The following is a 22982-nucleotide window of genomic DNA, read 5'->3' on the forward strand; positions in this document are numbered from 1 at the left end:
GCTGAGTTCTGCTTCATTAAGCTTTAACGGTTTGTGTGTTAATGTTTGTGTTTGTAAATGTGTGCATGAAAAAGTGAAGAAACTGATCTATATCAGAAATTGTATCAAACCTACAGTAGGTGGACAAAAGAGCTGTTTGTTTTATCATCATCAGTTGTATGTTGCTCGTATATGCTTATTTGTCATAGGTAATTGGAGACTTTGAGGTCTGAAAGAAGGACCTCAAAATACCCAAGATAATCAAGCTGGCATTTTGAGGCAGCTCTAAATCTATCAGTAAAACCAACCACCATAACCATGCCACACATTAGTAAAAGGGTGCCAACCAATATGTTGCCATGCAGTGTTTGCACGTGTCCTGCAGTTGTAGTACAACTTTGCTTGCACCCAGTGTTGATTGTATTGCAGTTTGCTCCCATTCTGTTGCTTGGAGGGTTGTGCTGGCTACAGTATGATAAGTAAAACCAGCATTGACGTTAATCTGTCTCACTCCCACAAGAAAAGACAGATAAGAGTGGGGGAGAGGAGCGGAGGGAGGGTGAGACAGTGGAAAGAAATTTTGTCGTGTTGAAGCTGAAGTTGAGTATGAATTGAAAGGCATGAGTCAAACTCCCCGTATCCTTGTGTGACAGCGTATGGCTGTCACATAACCATATGCTGTGATTTTTGCGTGTCTGGACACGTGTGTTTCCGTATAAATAGCTCTGATGGTAACATAAGCAGGGACCCGGGCTCAGTGGTTTTTCCCATTGATTAGATGGCTGGCTAATGCACAATCATCACCACCACTCATGCACATACACAGTAACACACACACACAAACTACTTTATTGCACTAATGAGACTTGGTTAAGACCCCCTAGGAGCAACCAACAACCACTTTACCCCTGAGAGAGACATTGGGTGTGAGAGAAAGAAGGAGTGACTAAAAAACAGCTAAAAAGCAGAGGAAGAGTAAGGCAGATATAAAGAGCATGGAGGAAAAAGGACAAGATAGAAAAATGAAAGGACAAAGCATGACAGTATAAAAGCCATCCTGCCTTAATTTTTGTCTCAGTGTGTGTGTGTATATGTGTGTACGTGGTTAAGATGTCCCTGAGGGGTGTCCTCTTGCTGTCAATGTGTGTATCCCCATGTCTGGGTGTATGTGTGCGCTAGAATTACCCAGAATGCTTTAGCAATTGACTGGCTGGCTAATGGCGGTCTCTGTTTTCCTCTGATGGTCATTGACTAGGCCTTCTCATCAATACCTGTTTTTACAGCTATTCTAGTGATGTGTGTGTCTCTGTGTGTAGTAATTGTGGTTGTGTGGTTGTGCATGCTACTTATGAAAGAAATTACCCTTACTTGGGAACTCATGAGTTTCATAAAAGCACCACTTATGCCGCTTCTTCACATGTCTCTTGTTTGCTTTACCCTTGATAGATCGTGTCTATTTTTTAAGACCTTGTACAGACAGTGTTTGTGGAGATTAATACCATTTTATTGCAATGTTTGTTTTGAGAATCATAATTTTGAGACATAAATTTGAACTGATTGCAGATACTTGGTGTGAATTAGGTTTCTCAGAGGAAATTCTGTGTTGTAAGATTTAGCACCATTCCTCGATTTGCCAACATACACCACTGCTTGTTTTCAGCCTAAAATTTGATTTGATAAAACTGTACATTTTTTTCCCACTCTTGGCTTTTTAGCCCTTGTTTTACAAGGTTAATGCGCCAGCAACACATGTGGTATGAAGGACAACTTGTGGCTTTCAACCAGGGAGGAAGTAATGGAAGTTCTTTCTGGAAAAACAGGATGGATTTTCTATCTTAAAGTTTGTTCCAGGATGTATGAATGAAGTATCATTTAAGAAGTTTAGATAGTGGCTCCTAATAAATGTCTTTTTAATCTAATTTTCTTTTATAGTTTTATTATTTCACTATATTTTATTTGTATGATAAAGCACAACTTTAGTGTTTCATCGTTTTTATTTTATTTTTTATTAAAAAATCTTTATCTGTTTTTATTTATTTATTCATGTACATGATTGGTTGTGTTTATTTTTATTTGTATATATGATATTTAAACTCTGATGATGAGCATGACGATGAAGGCCACAAGCTGAAATGCACAATTAAACAAAGCGTTGCTGAAGCTTTAACTTCATCAGACTCTATACTTTTCTCCATGCATCTTGGAAGTAGGTGAAGTTGTTCCAGAAACCTCCACTCTGCCCTTTTTAAGGCAAGGTGCATCTGCTCTAATTACTCCTTGAAATCCTTAATAATAAAGTAGACATATGAGAGCTGCTGGGAAGTAGTGCTTGACTTTGATAAATAAATATTTAGGAGTTACCAATATAAAAAAGTTGTGGCCTCCAGACGCTTTTCATAGTGTTTTGAATAAAGATACATATATCAGTATGCACAATACTCTCCTCTGTTCTCGTTTCCTCCCCCATAGTTCCCCTACCTGTGGGTTTTCTCCTCCTATTGTTCTCCCTTCAGTTTGGAAAGGATTTGGTCTCACAGACACACAGCAAGACTATCACCACTCCACCCAAGAGACCACTCATCTCTCCCTTCAACTCTCCCACTTCCCCCCCACCTTCTTTTCCTCCCTCTATCCATCCATCTTTCCATCCATTGATTGCCACTATTCCTGGACTCCTGTCATCCCACTCTTAGTTCAACTCAAGTTTCCCTTCCCTTCCCACCACTCAGCTGTGTGTGTGTGTCCTAACCTCTGCATTTCATCCTGTTTTTTTGGCTGTCACAATTGATCAAGTATAAAATCTGCACTTGCATAGTAGTAAAAGAAAATACTTACACTTACTTTCCATTAATGATAGAGCAGGACAGTAATTTATTAAAATCAGTGAGTGATCTTTTTTTTGACATGATTGGATGACTTGGAACACAGTCACTATGTTGTTCTTTCTTTGAAATGTGACTCAATTCCACGCTCATTAGGAGCAACAGACTTCTTACTGCCTAGTCACCTCTAAGTGGCCCAAGTATTGACCATCTATAAGAAATGGTCAATTCTATGAGAAAAGCTGAGCTGATCAATAGGCTGATTACCCTGGTAAGAGCGGAGCTCTCAGCTCATTCATTCAGTCATTCTGTCATTAAATTAATCATTCATTTTATTAATACAGATTTTTATGTAATGGATTCTTTTTGAAATGTTTATTTGCTCTTTTTAGGCTATTAGAGGCACAGATTGGAAAGATGACAGAATAAGGAGATAGATGGTTGGGAAACACAACACATGAGTAGGATCCCCAACAAGACTCAAGGAAGTCAGTTCCAAGAGTCCAGCATCTTAAACCCTTTGGCCCCCACTGTGCCAACCATAATTTTTGTGCTTGGCACAGTCAGACAGAGACACACTTAAATATAAAAGGAAGCATATGTATCATTTATTCACACATACTCATCTCCCTCTCTCACTTTCTCCAGTTCTCTTCATTTGGCACTTCCTAATGTGTGGAGGAATTTTCGAGCATCATGTTATTTCTGAATAGAATTGTGAGTCCTGAATGGATATTCATCAGTCAGAAAACTACAAATGTCTATTTCACAATCCCAGCCTTTGTCAGTTTGAATGTGACTGACAGTGGTGGATGGGTGAGTAGTGCAGATTTTGGATTGTTCTTGCCCAGTTAAATTTTTCTCCTTTTTTTTTCATCCTTCTATGTTCAATGTAAGGTAAAGTGTTCTCAGTAGCTTTTCTGATTGCTGTTAGACAAGTGTTTGGTGATGTTAACAGGTGGTATAAACAGATGACAGATTTTTGAAAGGATAGCATCCTCAGATGCCACTTCGATCTGGCAAGGAATAATAACAGTCGTGATGGATAGCAGCGCTTCCTTAGAGTAGGTTCTGCTGGCCATAGATTAGCACAGCAAAATACTTTTTTTTGCATCAGAAGTAAACAAACCTGGGGTTGAGTTATTGAAAAGTGAACACGATGGGTCAGATTTACTAAATGGTGCAACATAATATGTCAACACAATCACCAAGTTAGTTTTACAGGTGACTTACAAATTTTGTGCTTTTTTCTACATACAGGCGCAGTCAGTTAATTTCAGTATGACATGCCAAACCTTCCAAACGTACAAGTGTTACAAACTAAGAAAATGTATTGACAAGCAGGACTGGCTTAACCTGTTAACAGCAAAGAAATATAGGTCATAGCAGTATATGCTGAATGTAGGCCAACTGTTTGGCAGAAAGAATTATTATAATTGAAACAGGATTCTATAATTGTAGCACTGTAAGCTATTCACACCCTTTTAACTTGTTTGACAGATGAATAATACTTACATTCCTTCTAAAAAAGTCCATGGGATGTGGGAAAGTAAGTAAAAAGTGTTGAAAAAACAAAGAAGTTATGGAGACAAAAATTGTTAAAGTTGTTTGGTTTTTTATTAAACTGAAATACACAGGGAAGCCACTATCAAAGGAAAGAAAACATAATACAACTGAAAAAATGGTCACTAAACAAAGTTAAAAAGGTTCTCACACAGAGAAAGGGTACCACACACAAGTTCACAAGCTGCATCACAAAGGCTCACTGGACTGTATGTGGCCTTAAGTACTCTGGCTTAATTGCTAGAGTAGAGTAGAGTTAGCTGTGCAAAAAAGGCTGCACCTAAGGGGACATGGCAAGATACAACCATACATATCTCACATCTGGTCAAAGTGTATGCAGCTGAATTTGTGTAGGTTCACCTATGTGCACTGTCCATGGTCCTGAAATTATAACAGAATGAAATGATATTAAGAAAGTGTGTTTTTAAAATGTAGACATGTAATTGTATTGATCACAACAAAACCATATGGCACCTTAAAACTATCCAATCAATTCAGAGGATAAAAAACTGTTTTACCCATCAGGTAAAACATCAGGCATTGGCAGTCTTAATAAAGGCTGCCAATGCCTGATGTCCATCCAGACATTTCACTTTGCACAACCTGACACCAAAAATTGAAGACATGGAAGAAATTTTGTTGCCGTTGTTATTGGATGAATCCTTTTTGTTAGAGATTCTAGGTCATCTCTGAGTTAATTGAGCAAGTTTAGAATTCTGAGGCTTGGTAATTTATACTTTTTATCACATTATTTTCTGGCGTTCCAAATAAATTAAATGAACATTACAGTTGCTCTTAAATCTGCAATCCCCCATCTGCACAGCAAAAACTAAACTGTTAAGCACAAAATATAAGACTTGCTTTTTTTTGTCTTAAATAGTGTTACCGTTAACAGTTAATTGTGTGTCACAAATGTTAGTATATCTGTTTGCTAGCTTAATTTTTATATTCCCCTCCCTGCATTGTGGGTATTGAGAAAAACACTCCCAGAAATGCATATGTAAGAGAGTCGGTTACAAAAAATCTCTGAGTTACCACCTCTGACATCTTTTCAATTTGCTCGCTGTAATAAAGGCCAGCAGTTTTTGTTTTGTTTTTTTTAAAAAACCAAAACCCTATTTGGAGCAGCACAACACATTCATATGGCGCGAAGTTCACAACCTGATAAGGTGGCTTATATAAGAGGAATGTTAGTTAGCCTGTGTTCACATCAAAGTACTGATGTCGTCTATCCGGTTGTTCAGTCTGACGTCACTAGCCGTGTCTGGGCCTAAACTCTGCTGCAGGTCCATATATCAAACGATCACTATGGCATTACTGAAAGTTGAAAACTGTCTAAAGTCTTTCATCTTTAATAAAATGATCAGCGTTCTGCTCTACCAGGTGTAACAATTGAGTTTAACATCCAGGCATCCATGAAAACGGAATTTATGACATTTAACGAAATTAGAAGTTAGCAGGAAGTTAGCTCGCTAGCTTCTATCTAAATACAATATAGTGTGTCCTGACTGCGGGGTTTTGGAAACAAATTCAAACGTACAGCTCTGTTATCACTTCCAACATAAATGAAGACAGAAAACTAAACAGCAGTGACGTTTGTAGGGTTACTGAAGTTTGGCTAGCTGGTATATAATGATGTGCTAAGTGACCGCTTGCGACACAGCTATGTTAGCATATCATAAACAAGCTAACTTTTTTTCCACTCGATAAAAGTTAACGTGAGTGTTCTCGGTGTTCAGGAACAAATGTAATCGCATGGCAGGATGCTTTAAAAGGACCAAACTTCAGCCAGGAGAACAACTGAGATAATCCATCCACAATACGAGGTTAGTCATTCATATACTGCTGCATGGGCTGGGCTGTAGTTACATCCTAAGGTTTTAAAAACTGAGCTTAAATAAATGATTAGCGGTAATAAAAGCCGAGGGAGGTCAACAGTGATCACTGACTGTTTTAGGAGCTTTTTGAGATTAAATAGAAGAAAATACATAACATTAAAGATGTTAACAACACAAAAGCCATATTAAACGCAGACTACTTTAGGCCCGGAAGTAGGATTCGTCACGTCAACCCTAACACAGTGTTAGAAAATGAGAAAAGTTGATACATTTTCCGTAAACTTAAAATGGTGCATTTGAGGTGTAAGTATTATTATAGTTCCTGAACTGCACGTACCTTGAATGGCATCTGAATCCATGACTGATGCTTGAATGCCTTGGCCAGTTCAAATTCTACTTGCAGCAACTTAGGATGGTAGGCAGAGTCAGACTCACAGACAATAGCTTTTTGTATCTGCATAAAATGTGATTAGCCACTTACAATCATGAGAAGATATGAAGAAAGCACTTTCCACATGTATTAAGGGTGGAAATAAGCATGTGGTCACTAATGAAGGATGGGGTATACTGTAGATGCTAATATCCAATATTCATAGAGATAGGAAGAAGCATGCGCAAAAAGTATGGTGCCTTTTACAACCCATCACCTGAACAAGTTTAGGGCAAATGAGAAGAAAAGTCTTTTAAATCCATGAAGGGGATGACGAGTCAAGGTGGGCTGTTTTTGTTGTTGTTGTATATGTTCAGACTGAGACTGTGATAGGGATATACCTGTTCAAGTATTTCCCCTCAACCGTAAAAGGTTGATGAGGTATGTTTGTCACTGTGCTGGACGGGTGGGCAAGTTGGTTTGGATAACCAAGTTTGTGAATGCGATCTGAGAATGAGGCAACGTCGGAGTATCAAATTAGTATCATACATGCATCTACTAAAAATGTCAGACAAGTTTGAATCTCAGTGTCTCTGACCTCAAGGTCAAGGTCAGGAGTCAAGTCAAAAATCTTATGAGTGCAATAACTTGAGAATGAGGTGATGTAGGATTTTGAAATTGATACCAATGTCTAACTCTACTGAAACATGGTTTGTCTACTTATAATAAAAATGTACCAAATTAATACATCCAAATATTAGACTGAATTAGTGTGTTGCAATTAAGTTTTGTTTTTTTAAATCGATCTGCCCACTACAGTTCAGTGTCTCAGGCACAAACGGAATAGCTGGGCTGGGTATGTGCAGACAATATCAAGAGCAACTAACATAGGCTATAGCAGTGAACAGCATAGAATCTGCTGTTTGTCAACCTTGTTCACACATAACTGTGAATGATCTACTGTGCTTACTCTAAATAGTGCACAGAAATGCTGCCAGTCTTATAATACACTAGCAGAACCCCTGAGTAACTGTCATTGAGAGGTTTCATGTTACTGGGTCTATTTGTTTTTCTTGTTAACATGAAGGCGAAGTGTTTTGGCAAGCACAGGGTGAAGGGACAGAGAGGACACAGATATGGTTGGTAGCAGCAATATTGAGAGAATGGAAGCTGTGGGGTCTTTTTTTATTTGTTTATATTGTTGTTTTACTTTGAAAGAAGTGGGAACGACCGTAATTTGCTCACTTTAAAGGTACTTCTTGCTTTTTATCTGGTCCTAAACTAAACCATTTGAATTCTAATACATGGTGTGCCTTCTACAAACCACGTTCCTTCATAATCTTACTTGTTTTACACGTGCTGCCTGATTTTACATGTGCCTGAACTCGGGCGAGTGAGGGAATTTGTTTTAGAAGTCTGGTAATTAGAGAGAGAGTGGCTGCCACAGTTGATTAATGCACACACAGAATGTGTGTAACATTTTTTTGAGACACTTTTTACTGGGGCCATGGACCATGGAGAAAGAGAGACAGAGGAACTAGAAAAAAAGGGATCGCCCTGTTAATTTCATTATTTTATTTTAGTGTGTGTGTGTGTGTGTGTGTGTGTGTGTGTGTGTGTGTGTGTGTGTGTGTGTGTGTGTGTGTGTGTGTGTGTGTGCCTGCACAAACTTACTCAGTGTTGCTGTTAAAATAGAAAAAATATACCTAAAAGTACAAATATCATCTGTTTGAAAGGACACAAAGACAACAAGCAGTACACAGTAAAATTCAATGCAGTTGCCTGTAAATGCTGTAAGATAAAGTGCTCTAGAGGGATTTTTAACTGTGCAGTGCACAGCTGAAGTCTCCTGTTTCTAAAGCATATCAGAACGAACCTATTGTGATTTATTGCCTTAATTGATTTAATGTATTATTCGTTATAAATGAACTGATTTATTGCCTAAAAAAATAAAATTTTAGTGTTCAGTATTATTTAGGGAATGTTTAAAGTGTGGGTGAAGATGGTGGTGTGATTATGTCTTATATATGTATTACAACATGCAGTGTGGAGAATGTAGGACAAACACTGCATCATTAACAGACCAATATGTAAAACCTAACAAAAAGGAGAGTGTTACTGCTCTAAATATTCCATGTCATTGGACCAAGTCCTCTGTGCCTGTATTAGTTTCCATGTATTTGTGCTCAAGCACTAGATTGAATGCACTTCCACATACCTCTATGGAAATTAAGTCATACACACATATAGTGGGACAATCAGGTCATTCCAAGGTAAAGGGACTTAGATAAAGTGAAATATTCATACTTTAGATATAGTGTCTGTGTGTGTGTGTGTGTGTGTGTGTGTGTGTGTGTGTGTGTGTGTGTGTGTGTGTGTGTGCGCGTGCACACGCATCAAGCTCATGACTGCTACAAGCAGTTCTTTTTAATTGAGGTCCTGACGCCTCAAGCAAAACGCTTAGGAGAAAGATAAAACCTGCAGAGTGGTAAGTGCAAGCCTATACCGACAGACATACAGAAAAACACAAACATGCAGATAAACACAACAATGCTGACCTTTATAAGTAAATAAAAAAGTTGGATATCAAGCAGTACTGATAATGAAGCAGGCCACTTGCTGCCTACTAACTGTGATAACAATTAATGTTGGTTAATAACTGTGATAACAATTAATGTTGGTTAATAATTGCTTTTCTTATGACTGCTCAGGATAAGGATAGTTTTTGCCAAAACCTTTCAAGTTTTGGACATTGTACAGGCTCAAGGTGAACAAAAGACCGACGTGTAACAGTTTGCTGCTGTTTAGGCCAAAATTGCAGACTCTAGATAATTTGTTTTATTCTTCTTCCTTTTCGCTTGTATAGCCCGACCTGTCTTTGGTCCCTCTCCTCACTTAGTGTGAGGAATGAATGAGAAGAAACTTGTTGAAGTTGAGAAATATCTTGACCGCAACTGTATGACCCGTTAGCACTTCATTAAAAAGGCAAGAGCAAAACAGATTTTGCCTGCTGAGGTATATCTCTGGAGATTGGCTTTTGAGGTGAACAATCAGCTTGGTACTTGGTGTCCACACATAGTTTTAAACTGTGTGTGGACACCAAGTGATGTGGACAGTGATGTGTGTGTGTGATGTGGACATCATTTCAACACTTTGTTGTTAAAATGATAGAAATTGTTTATTGTTCATGCAGTGTTTTTCATTACTGCTAGAAATTTAACCCAGTGATTTCTGTTATGCATTTATATTTTAGACATGGCGACTAAAACTAAAGCTTAATCTCATGCTGAATCAGAGCAGTGATGAAACATGTTTTACTGTATTTTCTTGTTGTAACAGATCGCACCTAGCTATTCATGATTACTGGATTTCTGTTCTAATAGGAAAATAAATTCAATGTGCTTAACACAGAAAATAAAAACAAAAAATCATGCGCACACACACGCATACACACACACACACACACACACACCTGTTGAGTGTAGGCCTGTATGAACAAAAAGGTTTTGAATTTGTTTGTGAATGTCTCCACAGATATAATTGATCTCAGGTCAGCAGGCGGCTTGTTGAAATGAAAAAGATCACAGTAACTGAAGGCACCCTGAGCACATTTGGATGTGATTCCTAGGACCTAACTGCATTACGAACTGTCACTTTATTAATTATGTAACTACAGGTCAGCATAACTTACAGTTCAGGAGCAAAAAATGATTTAAGCTCTGTTGGCGTAGTTTCGATACGTGCAAGTCTCAACAGAGGTCAGTGATTACACAAAAAACACTTTGCATGCTATCAACTATAGATATTACATGTTTGACTAAAGATATTTTAACACTCATTTTTACGTACTGTGCCTCTATGCCTTGGACTCTTTCTTTGTCTTACATGCACAGGAGTTTGTGTGCAAATAATTTGCGTTATCTGTGGATAGTGGTTAAAAGCCTTGGAAGGAAACATCTATTGTTTTCTTCAGAGGTCTCAATATTGGCTTTCACTAAATTGTTTATTTAAGAGAACACATGATAGCACGAGATAACACGTTCACTTGCTGCACAGGTTACACAATTGGCACGAGGCATGCAAGGTTGTCGTGTGCCAGATGTGTGTATGGTTTTGGTTTTTTTTTATCTTTTTAAGCATTATTTTTTAGAATATGTCTTCATATTTACATAGATAAATGTGTTTTGGATTTTGTTTTTATATAATCCCCTGCAGTCTATTAGTTTCCTGTTTTTAAAACAGTGATTATTTTACTAGGTCTGTGGTGTTCTGTGCTCTTTAGTAGCTTCGATAACGAGCATCCGAACTTCATCAAGACTTTTCTCTGTCTCTCAGTCTTTCTCTATCCCGCTCTTAATTTATTTCCCTTTTTCCAGAAGCTATTGCACTGCAAAAATTAATGTGTGGAAACACTGATATAGCGACATTCTTTGTGCATGTACAGTGATTCTCAAGACCCCAGAAATGTATTCATAGCACCTTACCAAAGCAGTAGTTTAAAATGATTTGATTTAAAGATGTTATACATTTATCTCATATAATTCATATGTTCAGTGTATCTACTAGAACCCATAGAGATCATACAAGGCCAAAAGGTACTGCAGCGCCTCCTGAGTCTTAATTGGCCCTCTTCTCACCCTAAATTAATTTCTGGATGCATTAAAGGTTTTGTTAATTCCTGTCTTTCGTTTGTACAACCCCCTCTTTCCTTTTCTTTTCTTTGTTCCACTCACAGTCACCCTACATATCTAATTATCTCCCATTGCGAAACGTATATGTTTTCTTCTCACAATTTCAAACTTTGATTTCTTCTATTTCGGACGAGCAGCCATTGCACTGAAAACTTGTGTGACAAATTAAGGGGTGTTGTAGTGTTCTGATCTTAGCAACTAAACAAGAGCACCAAGGATGAGGAGAGAGTTGTTCCCCTCCCTCTCCACTTTCCACCCTTCTAATCCCCTAAAAGCACTTACGAGATTGGCGCTGCCCGCCTGCCTCTTCCTGCTCGCCTACCCCGTTGGTTGAAACAGCAGCTGATTGGAGGAATCGAGGCTCCTAATTGGATCATGAGGGTGTGATGCAGGCGACAGCAGCCACATTATGGGAAGCTGACTTTGTGCAGCGTAACCCTGCCAGGATGACCCTTTTCTTGTGTATGAAGGTGTGTGTATGTGTGTGTTTGTGTACAAACTGACCCCAATGTGACTAAGAGCCTCCTTTCATCAAGGCAGACTGGCTGAGGCTGCAGGAGAGGGTAGATTGATGAACAGAAGATAGAAAAGTAGAAGAGAGTGAAAGGAGGAGAAAATTAGGTAAAACTAAAAAGAGAAAATAGGTAACAAAAAAGGGAAGAAAGCAGGAGAGAAGGTGAAGCTGTTAGCACTGTATTAAGGGCACCACACTTCAGTTTTCCCTTTTTACAAATTTTTATTCCCTTTCTGACAGTAGGGGGTAAGGTAGGATTGATGACATGATGCAGTGAATTAATCCCCCTGAACTTTGTGCCTGTGCTCTGTGTGTGTCTTTCACTGTGTGTGTCTTGGTGTCTTTCACTTTGGTGCAAAGTGACTGTGTTGTCCGTTACGGTGTAAATTGATAGCGTCACTGCTCTTTGCCGCATTATTATTATGGGGAGCGTGGAGCTGTACATTCAGTTTCCTAACTGCATTCTATATCACACCATCATGCACACCTGATCCCACAGACCTAAATGATACACCAGGAAGGACTATCTCAAACATTTTCACCTGAAACCTTGCTGGTCTACTTCCTTTGTGTATTGCATACTGCATTTTTTCCTATTTAAAAACATCAATTAAAATACTGATGCTACTATGGTTACATTGAGTATTTTGTCTGTTTTTAGGTATCTCAAGTAATACTGAAACACGCTCACAAATATACACAGCAAAATTGTTATGGCATGGTGACATTTACTCATCATGCTGCAAAGCCAAACAGTTCTTCAGGGCACTTCTCTAATGTGAAGTGTTATTTAGTAGATGTAAAATTTGAAACTGATTTCAAACAGTAGCCAAAATTCTGCTGTTAATATTGTTGTTTTGCTGTTTGTTTGTCAGTATGCTCTCTGTTAGCCAGCTCATCATAGTGCTTTTATACCTGTGTCTTCATGTGACCTTTTGTGCATGTATGGATGTTGGATTTCAAGTGAATGTGGATGCATGAGTGTGCTGTACTATGTTGTGAGTATCTGTGCAGTCATTTGGGTACGTGTGTTTGTGTGTGCATGTGTGTGCGCACGTGTCTGTAAGAACGTGTGTGTTTGTGACTGTGTACTATGTCAGCGAAGTGCCGTGGTACAGCGGGGGCGTCTGATCCCTCCACCTTTTAAGAACATCAGAGGGTGTGAAAAGCTCTGATTGCTCTAACCGCTCTCATTGGGACTCAAACCCTCGGCTTAGTTGTGCTTGAGCGAGTTCGGAGAGACAAGACAGGAAGAGGGGCATGTGTGTGTCTCTGTCAGGGAGGATGAGGGAAAGGGGAATGGGGAGAGATGGGGGACAGAAGAGAAAGGGTGGCAGTGAATTAGTTTGGAGGAGCAATGGAGACTTATAGAGGAAATCAGGTTTAAGAAGGGAAACACTGAGTAAACTGGCAAAATTTGGTATGAAACAGATATGGTAAGAGAAGATGAATGTTGAAATGAGACAGGGTAGAGAACAGAAGGAGGGATGAACTGAGAACTGTTGTACGTTAGTGAAGTCATTAGCAGGAGGAAAAAAACAGAAGTCATGCTTGAATTATTTGGATTGATTGTTTTAAGCTGCTTATTAAGATGATGCTATTGTTTTCACTTACCTAATGATCACAGTAGCTTATTACCAGAGAGAAACACCCTGACAACTTTTTTTCTTCCAGTTTAAAAAAAAAAGAAAGTACAATAATGATATAAGTGGGGAAAATAAAAAACAAAAACAACTGTTCAAGAAAAAGTTACACATGTTCACAAAGAGTCAAATGTGTCAAACCAGATGTCACATGCGGTCTACATTGAATTCAAGTTTTGGGATGGAAATCCTGATCAAATGTCTTTGGAGAGAGCACTGAATCTCTCCTGGTTATGACATTGTTGCTGTGTATTTTAAAATTTGCAGTAAAATACACCAAATCTGAATATTTCAGTTCACAACTTTTACTGAAATGATCACAAAAATATTATATGACCTAAAAAGGAACATAAGATTACGTTTATTGTGTTGTTTTTTCCCCCTATCGCATCAGGCTGAAAGCCACTGCCACTAGGCAGCACAGTTAACCGAATTTAAGCCTCAGTCATGATTTTGACTTAAAACAACGTGATTAAGCAATATTGAAAATGTGTGGTTCACCAATAGAATGCAAATCAAAAGCAAATGAAACACACCTTAAATAACCACCTGACCACAGTCAGGTGACAGTCACAGCTCTTCCTCGCATCACGCAGTTTGAAGAGCATGTCCCTCTAAGCGGATCATCATCGACTATATGGAAGGAAGTCAGATTTAGAGGTACTAACAAGGAATATGCATATCTGCATATCCATCAAACTCCCCAAAATGCACTAAAACCACCAAAGCAAATACCAGAGAGAAGTGTCTAAAAATGTTTGTCTAAGGGATCAGCTGGATTTAAGTGTGTAAAGAGGACCAAATTTTGATGCACAGATTTGTACATTAGCAGGAATGTCACACCACATGGACACGCCAATAAAAATATTTTTGTCACAAAACTCATGAATAATCTTGACAAATAATTGTGATCTCCGTGTTGATAATAATCATGATAATAACTTTGGCCATGATCGTGCAGCCTGGATTTTAAATATATTCTTTCCCCGGCGGCATATCCAAAGGCCCCAGTGTTCAAAACTTTATCATCTTTTTCATGCCTGATGTGTTTGAATCACTGTAAGTTGGTAAAATATTATTTAATAACAATATCTAATACAGTACATGTGTTGATTTCAATTCTGTCTCTCTGTTCCCCATCTCAGAAAAAAGGATTTTCAGTGTCTGCATAGTTATACATATGCTATCATACACACACAGCGCACGTGTGAGCTTATGAGTTCTTAATGTCATCTAGGGGTTAAATGCAGTGTTGACTGTGTAGAGCAGAGTGCGGCACAAGACCTGCCAACTGATATCCACTGACATTCAACACATTAAGCCTTGCACACTATCTATGTGTGGTAAAAGTGCTGTTTATTCTCCTTTGCCAGCTGCTTAAGAATACAAGCAAGAAGCCTTTCCCTAACTGATATTTATTCTTCAGTGACCTTCAAGAGAAAAACATGCAGTGAAGGGAATGCAAGAAAAAAAAAAGTATAAGCACACATACACTTAAAAGTATAAACTCTGAAGATTCTCGTTGTGTTTCCTTCTTTCGCTCTTTTACTTTTCCCACACCCACATTTAGACAAAAACGTGTACTTACACATACTTCAAACACACCAGTACACTCCCAGCATTGCCCAGTAGATTTATATGTGACAATAGGGTCTTTGGGTCAGATATCCGGGGTAACCAGAGACCTGATCCCAGACATCAGGATTGTTTGAAAGTTCAGAGGTATAAGCCACACAATCTTACACATAATTTAACACACACATCTACTGGACAGAAAGCCTTAACTTTTTAATATATTGGAAATGGTTTAAATCGTGCAATTAAATAAAATATCACTGACAAGTATACCGAAGATTTTATGAAGAAAACTAAGGAAAAATAGACAACACAATAGCAACATTTGTGGCTTGAAGAAAAAGAAGATACACACATGCATGCACATACATCAGGGTGGGGTCAGGTGTGGGGTTAGGCTGTGAGGGTCTCTAATAGGTTCCCCTGACACATGAAGTGTCAACACTAGAGACAGAGATGTCATCACACTCACACATGGGCACACCTAAATATAAAAACAAACACACACAGCCAGCCATAGCTGTGTGGCCAGATGCAATTCCATGCAAAAAAAATTAGTGCAACTTAATAAGATTACACAATAACTGTCATTATCCCAGCAGAATGAAACATAAACCCACTGTTACTCGTAGCCACTGCAGTTTATTCTTACACTTCTATATTTTACGCTTCCCTGATATGTTTTTTATCTTGTGAAATATAACAGCACAATCAGCTCTTACAGACTGAACTATGTTCTGTTTTGTTGTGTCTGTGTTTGTGCCAGTTTCTGTTTGTTTAGGACTGTGTATATTGCTGTACTTAGGACTGAATAATAAGTATGTTTTCAGAGTATGAATATGAGAACTTATGAATAGATATGTTAAGTGTCTGTTCGTTTCTGTGCGTGTGTATGACAGAGTATGAGTGTGTCCACATGTGCATGTGTCGTTATGGATTGCCACATTGTGGACTTGACAGGATCATAATTACAAGCAGTGATGAAATCTTCCAAGTGTTTTCTCCTTGCTCGCCTGTGTGTGCATGTGTGTGTAATATTTGTCATCCGTGGCAGCACGCTCCCTGTTAGCACACAGTAACCATGATCACACCTTCATCTTCCACTAATAGGACCACGACAGACAGATGGAGAGGAAAGGAAGATAGATAGATTGAGAAATCGATAGATCGAGAGATAGAAAAAAATATCCCCATCTTTGCTATATAAAATTTTCCAGTAGGGTTTCCCTCTTACAGAAACTCTTCCACTTTATTTGGTGTTCCTCTGAAAATGTATAGCAGTGAGTGAGATGTATTAAGTGTGTGTCAGACACGCACCCCTTCACCACATAAAGGCTTTTTCCCTCCCTTCATTGCCTTGTGATCCAACCCTACCTGCCACTGTGGTAAAATCACCATGAGGCAGAGAGGGGCTGGAGGGGCTGGGGGGCAGAGGCGAGAAGAAGATGGAGGAAAGATGAGAGGAGTCAACAGAGAGGGGGTGAGTGAGAGGAGGAGAGAGAGATGGGAGGCGCTCAATTTGCCATCACGGGTGCAACGGGGCAGAAAGTATCCAAGAAAGAGGATGAGTATGTGTGTGTATGTTTGGGTGGGTGTGTGCATGTGTGAGAGAGAGAGAGCGAGACTGTGAGTGTTTATGCATTTATGCGTGTGTGAGTGTGTGTGTGTGTGTGTGTCTAACAAGGGAGAAAAGACAACTCATTTGAATGTCAGATACGGGGAAGCGTGGCGTGCAGGGAGGGAGGAATGAGGCGAGGAGGGATGAGAAGAATGAATATGGATTACTGGGATGAAGATTCTATTATTTTCTGCCCGTTTCTCTGATCTCTTTGTCGCAATGCTATAGGCTTGTGCCAGTGTGTGTGTGTTTGTGTGTGCCAGTGTGTGTGTTTGAAGTACGGAAGAGAAAGTACAGGTCTGCGACAGAGAGACTATATTTGCTTATGTGATGTGTTGATGTTTTGTAACAACACTAGCGTGAGTGAAAACATTTGTTTGACAATATGTGCGATGGACTTCAGGGTCTGAGTGTATATTTAAAGTGTGTGTGGGAGGGGAGTTGTTAGGTTTTGATGACTTGGAAATCAAGTTTTTGCCTTTTTTTGTGAAATCTCAACAGCATCTTGTGTCTCAACGTATGCACATATCTTAAACATTACCATATTCACACAGCTACACACTCAATTAAGGCCATATTTACTAAGCAGGGCAAATTAGCGCGATGCCACATACTTGAAAATGCGCTGCTGGGAGTGGAAAGTTCTGTGGGCAAACAGCAATGCAATGCAAATTAGTCAGCAGACTTGGAGAGGAAGTGAGTAATGTAGTAATAAAAATTATGTAGTATACTGTAAGTGAAAGTTTTATTCACGTGTTTCAATCCAGGCCTACAAGAGCAGTCAGCTACCCTCTGGCAACCTCCAGTCACTAGGGACAAATGTGCGTTCACTGACCAGTTGCCGAGTGGTTGTTAAAGGCTGCTGGATGTCACTGGGTGAAATTGACTTCAAAGATGAAACTGCATCAAAAAGCTCTCTGTAATTGCTGTGACAGTTGCCACAGTTACCTGTAGTTTGTAGAGATGGACCGATCCGATATTACGTATCGGTATCGGTCCGATACTGACCTAAATTACTGGATCGGATATCGGAGAAAAATAAAAAATGTAATCCGATCCATTAAATATCACGAAAGCACCTCACAAAACTTGCAACACCCCGTAACTCACCTCAGAACGTTAGCACGTTGGAGCAGTATGCATCACGTGATAGAGCGGCTGTGGCATGCGGGACCTGTCGGTGGTCTGGATAGCATGTGGAGCTTCGCTAGCAACCCGGCATTTCATCTCCGATAAAGTTATCCCGAGAGAAGTAAAGCAAGTGTGTAAGTCCATCTCTGAATGTTTGTAAAGCATTCCTGCGTTAAGCTTAACAAGCGACTGCCTCTTCTTGCTGCTACTTCAATCATGAAACTGCTTAACGATCAGCTGATCGGCTTTTCTGTCGCGAGTCCGTGTCTCTAGTTTGCTTTTGGCCCACTTTGCACCAGAAAGAGGAAACCAGCGGATAAACAACAGCAGCACGTTTAAGCTTGATCAGCTGTTGTTAGAATGTATTTAATATTACTTTCTACTCCAGGATCTTTTTCTACGTAGCTGACGCTGGTAACTGTGCAGGGGCGGATCTAGCAAAGTTTAGCCAGGGGGGCCGATAGGGCATGAACAGGGAAAAGGGGGCACAAAGACATACTTTTCTTTCTTATTCTCATTTAAAATGTCTAGCTTTTAATAAATAATTATCTGACACCCAAAGTTTTAATTTGATGTAAAATGAATAGAAGTCAATTACTGTATATAGTAACTATTAAGTCTAATATATATACCCTAGTAAGCTATAGTACTTTTTCCTTTGGGAAGGTACCATCTGTGCAGTCTGCAATTTTGTTGAAGAAAGATGTTGAATCTATTTAATATTTCTTGAAAAATAATTGATTTCTGTGCATTTTTTTTCACACTGCATCAAATTAAGGTTGATTACGTCGATTAAGCATCATGAGGTGGAGCGTGAGGGGTGGTTCCCTATTTTTTATTTATTTATTTTTATTGTTGCTGGGAGTTGGAACTCTATTAGTTAGGTTGCTTAATATTTATGCTAAGTACTCTTTAAAATACCAGAATAGGGAGGATGGTGTAGGTTTAAGTTTATTAGATTGATCAGTATTGCTGAACTATGAAATATTTTTTTTTTGCATACAGGTATAACAGAATAGCTTTAGTGTAGTTGTTGTTTTAAACTTGAGTATGAACTTATACAAAATGCAGCAAGATATTTAAAAAACAGTTTTGTTGATTAAAAAACACTATATCGGATTCATATCGGTATCGGCAGATATCCAAATTTATGATATCGGTATCGGTATCGGACATAAAAAAGTGGTATCGTGCCATCTCTAGTAGTTTGTATAGACTTCAAGTGAATTGTCAGTAGCCAACTTGCTAACTAATTAAATGAAACTGAAAAAATTTGATATCAGCTGCAAATTAAGAATGTTTGCTTTCAAAGTAAAAGTTATAAACAAAAAGTGCCTTACTAATTAAATCAACATGATTCAGATAGCACACCTTTTACTTTTAAAGCACACAGTCTCTCTTCTCAATTCATGCTATGCTCTTCACAGTTTCACTATCGTATAACAACTAGTTGGAGAATGTTTGCGGAGAAATTGGTATCCTCCTTGCAAACTATAGGTGACCTCATCAATCTGCTAGTGAGCAATCGCAGGGAGTATTTCACAACAGCACCTTAAACCTCTTTGTGACCAGCTTCACAGTAACCAGCCTTCCACAACCACTCACTAACTAGTCAGAAAATACACATTTTTCTGTAGAACCCAGGGGGTTACCAGGGAGTCACTGACCAGTCCCTAGGCGTGCATGACTGGGGCTTCTGAAATTGATTTCACAGTGACTGCCAGCCACCACTCTCCCTAGCAACTGGTGGTTGCCAGTTGGTCATCAACTGGGCTCTAGACCGGTGTGCATTTAGTTATGGGTTACAGTTTCAACTCTTATGTAAGAGCGTGCTCTTTCAGCTTGTGAACTTGATCTCTTGTTATCATATAAAGGATATTGCTGTGCTTTCCCATTCCCTTTCACTCCAGTACTCCCTGCACTTGCACAGACTTGCTCTGTCCTTGTTCAGACCACGTTTCTACTCAGATATACTGTTCCAACTTTACTCCCCTCATAACAGTCAAAGTAACAGTTGTTTCTGTTAACTGGTGTAACTTCTACTCTCTAATTTCCACCCCTCTTCTCACCTCACAGGTGGCATTTCAGATGGTTAGGTCATATACCACATAGGCACAAATGTCCTAAGTTTATCTGGCATATCTTTATCCCTGTGTCTGGGTTCATCCTCCCCCACATTTTAAGACTTTCATATGTACATTTCTTTTGTATGAATTTAAAAATGTAAGCCAGCTGAAACATACATCACATTTTGTGGTATAGCTCAGTGACTATGTATCGTAGCCCTATGTCAATGTGATGTCATTTTATTCTTTTTATTGTGGGGGTGCAGCGTGAAATTGGACCACAGCAGTCTAACAGGTCTACAGTAGATCACCAAAAGACATGGGAATAATGTGCTATAAAGGTCCAGTTATCCATAAATAGTACCAGAACCCAAAATGGCACTAACACTGGGAGACTGGGTTTTCTAACTGTTACACAAAAGTCCAAAAGCAGGAGCTGAAATCCAAGTGCAACAGTTTTGCAAGCAAGTGGTTAAGTTGTAGCATAGGGAAATCTGTACAAGGACCAGTATATTTAAGTGTAGATTTGCTATTTTGATCAAGCTCTGAGTAAATCTACATGCAACTCGTGATTGTGTGTGAGGTCAGAGACTTGTTGGAGAGCATTAAAATATGTGATCATGAAAACATTAAATGTTTTTTTTTAAACTGATAACGAAAAGGCTGTTAAATAAATACAAAAACGTATCCATTAATATCGGTGGAAAAAATATCTTGATGCATTCTCAATCATCCAGGAAAGTAAATCTCCAAAAGTTGATTCTGTTCATCTGGACGTAGCGTTTTGTGGGAGAAACGTTTCGTCACTCATCCAAGTGAGTCATCCAAGTGACTTCTTCAGTGAAGAAGAATCAACGTCCAGATGAACAGAATCAACTTTTGGAAATTTCAAAAATAGTAATTTGGGGCAGGATTACATCACAATTCTGTGATTGGGTTAAGGTCTATCCAATTTTGTCCAAATGGATTTGGTGCCCGTTGGTGAGACCTCTTGAAAGACCCCTCTAAATTTAACGAAGTTTCAGATAATTGACATTTCCTTATTTGTCTTGTGATGCCTAGAAAGCCGGAGCCAGTCTGACTCTGGAGTTAGCCAAATTGTATTCTATATATTTCCAATAGTAAAAGATGATCTGGTCTGATAAACTTTGTTCAGAAGTCTTAAATGCTAAAAATGACAAGAAAACTGCTCCAGTAGTGGACGATGGAAGACAGTGGACAAAATCATATAGCCAAGACGTTGGTGGCCTGAGGTGGCTTCAGGACACAGTAGTCTGACTGTCCTTGAGTGGCCTGGCCAAAACCAAGATTAAAGCCCATATCACATCTATGGACAAACCTCAAAATGGCAGTTAGCATACACTTCTGATTTAATCTGACAAAAATTGACAGCATCTGACAGAACAGTAGAAAGTGAAGAAAGTGCCCAAAGCTGAGTTTGTGAAGCTCATAGAGACATATCTCCATAGACTGAAAGCAGTATGTGTTTGTGTGTGTACGAAATAATGCAGACATGTTTTTGTATATAAATACAAAACACTGCCGTCATTATTTTGTGTAGATTGTTGGAAAACTGGCTTTTTTGGAACAAGTGGATAAGTTATTTTAATACTTTTTGAAGGAATTTCACTTTTACTTATTTTAGAAGGAAAACATATTCTGGACAGTCTCCATCTCCTGCTCTTTTGTGTTTCATCATAACATCTTTTCCCTCACCATCCCAGTCTTTCCTCTGATGCATATTGTTCCTCCTCCCCCACTCTCCACACATTATCAATCTCTTTCTTTTTGTCTCTTGCTTGCTCTTTCTCTCTCTCCGCTTGAGTGGTGAGCAGACAAGGGGCGAGAGAGAAAGAGCGAGGAAGAGAGAAAGATGTGAGTCTCGGCCAATTTGTCCTGACACGTAGAGATGCTCAGGTGGGAGAAAGGTGTCAAACAACTAGGAGAGGGAGCTAGACAGGTTTGTAGGTAGCTGAGAGAGAGCGGATGTAAGGAAAAGGACAGACAGGAATGGTAAAAAGTAGAGGATGGTCTTATGCATATTGCATCTTGCTACACTGAGTGGAAATGTGTGTGTTAAGCTTTTTTGTCCAGTGTGAAAGTGTTTCTTAAAAACGTAAGATATATATATTGACTAATTTTTAGAAATGACATCAAATTTGGACCTCCTGTACCTTTTCTTATAATGCAGTGCCTGATTAGGACTGATAGCAAACCATTTGGAGCCAAGAAGTTCATTGACACGTAATCAATTAAAAGAGACTTAAAGGAGGAACAGATTTCAAAATTTAGGAAAAAATGGCAATGGGAAAAAGTTCAGAAGAGTTACAAAAGACACACCATTTCTGCTGTGATCCACTCGTGCAAGTAGTTTGGAGTCACCCATTTGTTGATTCAGATTTAGCCAAACTTATTTAAAAATGCACTCACGAGGACACCTCTAACCAGGGAGGGGGAAAGTGTTTTACATTCATTTTTTTGTACTGGCGTTATATTAGCAGATTTAACACTGCAGAGATGGTACAAATTAACACATATGGTTGATTTGCATATATGTATAATTTAAATGTTTATGCAAATGAACTATGATGACATGCTAGAAAATAAATAGAAAATATAAAGTAGAAAGACAGTGGAAACTATGAAAGACAAGAAGAAAGCTAACAATTTTATATCAGGCGAGAGGAAGAGAGAGACATGGTTCCCGGGGCGTCCCCCCGTGATAGTGGCATGTTCCCCTTGTGTCGAAACAAGAGAGAGAGTGGGATCGACAGAGAGAGAGATGTCTAATCTTAGAGGGTAAGGGAGCGTGGACTCCCCAGGGCTTGTCGTGCTCAGCACCTTGTTAACCAGACATCTCTCTTTCCATCTCTATTTCCATCTCTCTTTCCACCCTGCTTTCTCATCTCCGTCACTTTCTGTTATCTGTCCCTCTTTTTCGTTAGACGTGCAGAAAGAATCAGGCAACGATCTATCTATCTATCTATCTATCTATCTATCTATCTATCTATCTATCTATCTATCTATCTATCTATCTATCTATCTATCTATCTATCTATCTATCTATCTATCTATCTATCTATCTATCTATCTATCTATCTATCTATCTATCTACAGCGATCTGTATCTGCAGCGGTATTTATCGTGATGATGTTTCCGTTTCTTGATCAAC

General features: G+C 38.9%; 1 protein-coding gene across 2 annotated transcripts in view; it reads left to right on the forward strand.

The window, feature by feature from the left end:
- The window catches only part of esrrga (estrogen-related receptor gamma a), a 180353-nt gene that overhangs the window by 62457 nt on the left and 94914 nt on the right, over positions 1 to 22982 (forward strand). The gene's annotated exons all lie outside the window — the stretch shown is intronic.

The sequence above is a fragment of the Aulonocara sp. 'chitande type north' Nkhata Bay genome, linkage group LG1 (assembly GCF_057382095.1).
Source record: "Aulonocara sp. 'chitande type north' Nkhata Bay isolate Kocher_YH1m ecotype deep benthic linkage group LG1, A_spYH_male_GT1.1, whole genome shotgun sequence".
In the NCBI taxonomy this organism is placed as follows: domain Eukaryota; kingdom Metazoa; phylum Chordata; class Actinopteri; order Cichliformes; family Cichlidae; genus Aulonocara; species Aulonocara sp. 'chitande type north' Nkhata Bay.